The following is a 6,877-nucleotide window of genomic DNA, read 5'->3' as shown; positions in this document are numbered from 1 at the left end:
GGGCTCAGGGCTCCAGCCACCACTGCTCCCTCAGCAGTGGCCAGGAGTCCTGGGCACCTTTTAATCGCCAGGCCCCGGGAAAATTGCCCCCTGTGCCTTCCCATCAGTGGGCCTGGTTACAGCACTGCCCTGGGTACCATTCCTGATTTTGCCACAGACTTCCTGTGGGGCCTTGAACAACTCACTGTGGCCATGACCGTGCCAGACTGAAGCCAATAACAATTTCTGTGGGAGCGGAGTCAGGCCTATCCCTTCCTTGTGACTCAGTTCTCCCACCATTGGTCGTGTCTGATTGGAATGCAAGCTCTTTGGGGCAGGGCCTCTCTCTACAGGGCCTTGCACAATGAAACCTCTAGACACTAAAGCATCATAATTAATAATGAAGTGCTTTCCAACTCTCAAAGGGATGTTAGTCAAGAGCTGCAAAGTGTGTGTGTGTGTGTGTGTGTGTGTGTGTGTCTGTGTGGGTGTGGGTGTGTGTGTGTGTACATACACATATAAGTTCACCAGGTTATACAGTGGAAAGAAAGATTCAACGGAGATGTTGGCAGGCAGAGAGAGCAGGGAAACACAAAGCATAAGATATTCTGGAATGTTTCACGTCCGGTTGACTCAGAAGATTGGAGCAGACAGGGACCTCCCAAAGACAGCATGATATGAACACATGGGCCAAACTCCAGCACTCAGCAGGGCTGTCCCAGTTCGGACAACGTTGCCTTTATTTGCATGGTTCATTTGAATTGTACAACACGCCAATTAGTAAAAGGAAACAGGTCTGATGGCAGGGTGATGGTTACATTTAATTTTAACAATGACACATGTGGTTTTAAAAAGGTGAAACTCTCTATGGTTTGGCGCGAGGAGGGAATCCAGGAAAAACGGTTGTATAAATAGATGCTTTGATTTTTCACTCATTTAGCTCTGGTTGTGTTCACACCTCCTTTGGGTCTGCGTTTCTGCAAATGTTTGTGAGGTTGGCCAATTTTTTCATGGTTCGTGAAGTCCAAAGTTGAACTGTTGGAAATCTTGCATGTGTACCTCTTCACATGACTCCAGGCAGCTTAGGGAAACAGCATCAGGCGCTAGATTTGCCAGAAAACGAGGGTGACCGTGTTTCCTTATGCAGAATACAGGACACCTGGGAAAAGTCTTCTTACTCAGGCAAGTTCAGCAGCATTAGCAGGAAGTTGACGGAAACTCTGTTAAAAAGAAATACTGCATAGTTGGATCCTTTTTATTTACCTCATCTTTAAAGCCTTAGGGTTCATGTGGGGAGGGATGACACACAGTCCTCCCCCCCCACACACACACACACAAGGAGAGGTGACACACGTGCAGTTCCATACACTTCTCTCACAAAGGGGTGACCAAGCCACTCAACTGTCCCCACCCAGTGCTCTCCAGCCTCCATGCCGGGAAGGACCTGCCTTTCCTGGTGCCGGGCACTGTGCCTTCCTGAGGCAACACAGGGTGGGGGCATACAGGGTGTGACAGCGCATTGGGGTTTCCCCGTTGCCTGCACCCCGTAGTGGCACGAACAGACTCCACCAGCCAGTAGAATAGAGGGAGTTTATTGCTTCTCCAGGATACAGCACAGCACAGATGTAATCTGGTTGCAGGGCAGGCCCAGGATGCCTCAGCCCCCCTTGAGATGGGGGAGACTGGGCCCCTAAATTCCAGCCCTATCCCTAGGCTGTTTCCTCCATGATCCCAGACAGACACCAACTAACCATCCCTTCCAGGCTTGCCCCCCAGCCAGGGGTGGCGTTCCACCTTCCTTTGTTCCTCTCCCTGGGAGGTAACCAGTCGAACAGGTACTTGGCTGGGCCGTGGTACAGACAGCAGCCAGTGGGGGTCACCCACAGCCCAAGCCCAGCAACCAGCAAGGTACCCACACTACGTCACACAGGGTCACCCCCTCAGATTTCTGCCAGGGTTCCACAAGGCTCCAGCATCCTTACTGCAGTGACTGAACCACATGGCCCCTCTGGGGAGTTCCTTTGTGGTAAAGACCTGGACGGATCTAATAGACACATTTGCATTTTCTCAGTAGTTTAACAGGAGACTCATTGGGCTAATGAGTTCAGAGCCAACCAGAACTTTGCCTAATATGGCAACAGAACTTGCAAAAGTTTCGATAACTTCTAGGAGGGAAGGGCCGGGAGCTGTTTCCTGCTGCGGGGGGGAGAAGAGAGGGGAAGGGATGACCTGGCCCATGTCTTTGTGGAGCGCTTCTCTGCTTTTGCACTCCCCTGTGGCTGGAAGCAGCTTCTGCCTTCCTGCCCGCGTAGTTTCCAAAGGCACTCGCACCTTCAGGCTGCTGCTGGCCACCGACATAACCCAGCCGCCTCCTGTCCCCAGGCGATTGCACAGGCAAGAAGGGGTTAAACCCGAATGGTGCCTTGTGCACCAAGGCCCAGGGAGCCCTGACTGCAGTGAACCTGGCCAGAGAGGTGACTCTGGGTGGGAAGGGACGGAGCAGCCCTGCGTTGCCAGGGTGGGGCACAAGTGAAGAAGGTGCCAGGCCCCTGCTGTGGGGGCTGCTGTAGAGGCAGTGTGAATGGGCTGTGAATGGGCTGGAAACTGCTTGTCCCTCTCCCTACACACTAGTGGCCCTTGGCGAGTGCAGCACTCCTACCAGGGGCTGGGTCTCTGCACAGAGGACAGGGAGACGGAGCACACAAAGGGACCAGGGATGGGCAGGGGAGGCGACATGTGACCCGCCACCACCTGGTGCCTGCCTGCACTCCCCACCCACCGCAGTGCACAACCAGTGCTGGCTGGGAATAGGACGGGGGCAGGATCCTGCTGGCGAGAGCCGGCTCGTGGCGGGGGCTGCGCAGGGACCAGCAGGGGGAGTGGTGATCCCACACTCTGCATCTTGCCGCTGCCAGCAGCCTTGCACCCCTACAGGGGCAGCGGGTGCATGAGGCGGGGGAAGGCGTGGCCTCCCCAAACTGCCAGCCTGGCCCTGCCCAGACTCCGCCCCCCAGAACACCTGCTGTAGGTGCACTGGGAGTGTCGCTGCCCCTCAGTGCCCTCCCTGCCTGAGCTCCGGGGCTGGGGAGCCTGGGGTCGTGCACCGCCCCACTTCCATGTGGAGCTGGAGGGTAGGGATTTGGTTTCCATGGGGGTGGGGCCTGGGAAGAAGGGGTGGAGCTGAGTGTGGGGTTGGGGGCTTGCGTCTGCCAGCCCTACCTTCACCCACAACCCATGCACATCTATCTTGCTTGTCAGCCACTGCCCCCCTCCCCTCCCACACACACACATACACACTCACCGTTCGGGGGGGAGGCTGGCACGCAGTGGGACCTGCCAGTAATGATGGTAATGTGCCATAGAGAGAGGCGCTCTATTGAAACGGGTGAAATCCTGGCCCTACCTGGCCATCGACTGCAATGGGGCACGCTGAGCCGTTGAGGAAATGTGGCCTGTTGCAATTTAACTAGTGAAGCAGAGCTGAGAAACCCACATGACTCTCTGAACGCCCACTGTCACGCACAGCAACCTGCTGATGGGGGGGCATGAACTCAAAATGTTTGAGGGGGTGGCAGGTGGATTTGACTAAAGGCAATTGAGAAAATAGTCAGGAAGCACAGAAGCCCCAGGTACAACTTATCCTAATGACCCGCAACCTGATTCGAGCAAAATCAACTTCCAGAAAGAGCAAGAAGAACAGAACTGTGTAATCTTGTGTGCAGTTGTGAAAAGCACCCACAATTTTAGTACAGGCAAAATCTGCCTGAGCCAGAGATGCAGGGGAGGGGGATAGAGGTTTTGTAGGGACTTCACCATCTGCCTAACCCTCACCCCTCTCCACAAACACACTTTACAGTGGGTTTGGGGGGTGAGCGTTGATTGACTATTTTGTCCCTGTTTGTGCTGCATTTGTAAACTAGCCCGTCCTTTTGGAGAAATAGCTCTCTGACGCCCTCTAGAGCAATTTGTGGGATCTTTACAAATGCAGGAATCAGGCTACATCTAGACTACAACGTTTTATCGGAAAAGGGTACGTAAATTGTGCTCCACAATTTATGTACCTTTTTCTGATAGTTTTGTCAGAAGAGGCTTTTCCGTAATTTGGCCCGCCTACACTGGGCCAAATTTCAGAAAAACCTCCTCTTTCGGAAGAGCCCTTCTTCTTCATGGGACAGGGCTTCCGAAAGAGCACATCTGCTCTTCCGCAAAAAAAAAAGCAGAAGAGCAGATGCGTTCACTGGACATGGCAGAGTTTTTCCGGGATACTGGAAAAACTGCGTTGTCTAGTCCTAGCCTAGGTGATGTTCTCTATTTCTGTATACAGGCTGCTACCTTGATTTTCGATGTTTGGGCTCTCTAAGGAATTCTAGAATTATCAGAATAATTTGAAATTGCACAGCTGGGCTATTAATCTATCACATGGGTTCTTTGATGATCCTTACCCTAACTTTTCCTTCCATTACAGTTGTACATATCACAAAATCAGCCTCTCTGAATACATGGTCTGTTTGAAATCAAGAATGGAAATTATCCTTAGCAATTCCAGCCCAATACAAACATTTACTAATTTACCTCGAATCCCAGGAAGGCAAAGAAATGAAACCGATATCATATACATTATCTAAACTTGTGCAAGTTCTGTTGACATATTAGGCAAAGTTCTGATTGGCTCTGAACGCAGCCCAATATTTTCCAAATCTCCTGTTAAACTACTAAGAAAATATAAGTATGTCTATTAGATCTGGCTGAGGCTTTACCACAAAGGAAGTCCCCAGAAGGACCACGTGGTCCAGTGACTGCTGCCCTGCAGTAGGGATGCTAGAGCTTTGTGAGCGAATCCTGACTCTGCCACTGACTTCATGTGTGACCTTGGGCAAATCACTTTGCTTCTATTTTTTTTCACCCACCTTTTGTGTGATCTACAGTAGACTTCCGATAATCCGGAACCTTTGGGACCTAGGTGGTGCTGGATTTTCGAATATGCCGGAGTATCAGGAGGTACTATAAACTCGTTATATATATACTGTAGACAGTATATACTGTATGTAAAGTGTTTTAACCCTTTTTATTGTACATACTGTATACAGTATACTGCAATGTTTTAGTTTTTTAAACACTTTTTTACCCTTTTTGCTCGGTTCAGCTGCTGCCACTGCTGCCTTGTGACTCATTTTTTGCCGAAGCTCACTCACTAGGCTCTTGCCATTTTGATGCCGGACTATCGAGGGTGCCGTACAATTGGATGCAGGACTATTGGGCTACGTCTACACTGCAGGCTTCTTGTGCAAGAACTGTTTTGCGCAAGAGTTCTTGTGCAAAAGGACTTCCACGAGAGAGCATCCACACTGCCATGTGCTTTTGTGGAAGAGCTGTGCTTTTGTGCAAGAGTGTCTATGGCCGTGTGGATGCTCTCTTGTGCAAAAAAGCTCTGATAGCCATTTTAGCCATAGGGCTTTCTTGCGTAAGAAACCCCTGTTGCCCGTCCACACTGCCTTCTTGTGGAAGAGCTCTTGCGCAAGAGGGCTTATTCCTCATGGGGAGAGGAATAACTCCTGAGCAAGAAGCCCTGTTTTCTGACGCTTTACTGTAAATTTAGTTGCGCAAGAACGCACGTGCAGTGTAGACGCTCTACAAATTTTTTCACAAGAACAAGTGTTCTTGCGCAAAAAGCCTGCAGTGTAGACGTAGCCTTGGAGTTTTACTGTACGTAGATTGTGAGCTCTTCAGGGCGCGGTCAGCTCGGTACATGCCTAACACAATGGCAGCTTAATGCTGATCGGAGGCTGTTCGTCAGAAGGGGACATGCTACAGACTGCAGCCCACATCTTACCCACAGGACCCTTCACTCCAGCCCTCCTGATCCCCACCAGGGAGCAGGGTCAAGACAGCCTTGCCAGGAAGAGCCAACCCAAATCCCGGCCAATGCAGTGAGCCGGGGTGGCTAGCCCCTGGCCCCTCCCATTTTCCTCCCTTCCCCAAAGCCTCAGCTACTCCAGTACCTGATTGGCACAATTGCCACACTACCAGCCCTGATACTAATGCTGCCAGCCCCAGTGCTTTGGGCAGCATGGCTAGGGATGGCAAACGGCACACTATATTGTGTGTTTGCTTGTTGACTGCAAGGCTGTTTCACATTCTCTGCTGCTATTTCTGGTGCCGGCTGATACAGAAACCAAGGAGCATGCCCCAACTGCTGAGAGGAGAAAAACAAACCAGGATCGCTTGTCTTAACTCGCCATGTGTCTGTCTCTGATGCTAAAATGCTTGCAGCTTTGATGTAGTTGAGTATTATGTGCCAGGAATAGACACGCAGTGCCTTATACCTTCAAAGCTGTTCTTCTACTTGTGTAGATGTGGGCCAACATCCTCAACCTGAACAGTGCGGTAGCAGCAGGTTCATTCAAAGCCCCTCCCGCAGTGGTAAAAAGCTGTGAAACAACAGAGCCCCCGACAGCACTGTTACACTGGGAAAATCTGAAGTCGGATGTCTCCCCTTTGAATCATCCAAGACAAACAATAACAGGAAACATTCAGCAGGCTGTGCTAAGGCTTCGAAAAGACCTCGCAATAAACATTTGGAAGGAGATGATGAGGCAATTTGGACGGAGGCTTGCCTCAATTCCCTAAGCCACTTTCTCACTCCGAGAGTCCGCGGTGCCAACTCAGTAAGCATGAGCAAGAGGGTAGTGAAGTGCACAGAAAGTTTGCTCTCTGTCTCAGACCGGCTGCTTAATGACTTTAAGTGTCACAACCTAATTGCTTAAAAAAATCTTAGGCTGGTGCCGGCCCATAAAATCCGTGACCAACTTAATAGCTTTGTCAATGTCAAACTAAAGAAGAAAAACTTGAGTGAGTTTTAGAAGGTCAACAGCCTGCCAACATATCTGCTGAAACCACA

At 50.8% G+C, this 6,877-nt stretch overlaps 1 long non-coding RNA gene across 1 annotated transcript; it reads right to left on the bottom strand.

Annotated features, from left to right (window-relative positions):
- Positions 1–683: 683 nt before the first annotated feature.
- On the bottom strand, positions 684–3,403 carry LOC142819440 (uncharacterized). Its single transcript, XR_012897341.1, has 2 exons — positions 3,281–3,403; positions 684–1,199 (listed from the first exon to the last, which is right to left on the bottom strand). It is a non-coding gene; the product is annotated as an uncharacterized LOC142819440 (long non-coding RNA).
- Between the last annotated feature and the right edge of the window lie 3,474 nt (positions 3,404–6,877).

The sequence above is a fragment of the Pelodiscus sinensis genome, chromosome 23 (genome assembly GCF_049634645.1).
Source record: "Pelodiscus sinensis isolate JC-2024 chromosome 23, ASM4963464v1, whole genome shotgun sequence".
Taxonomy (NCBI): domain Eukaryota; kingdom Metazoa; phylum Chordata; order Testudines; family Trionychidae; genus Pelodiscus; species Pelodiscus sinensis.
This window is presented reverse-complemented; position numbering and strand designations above follow the sequence as displayed.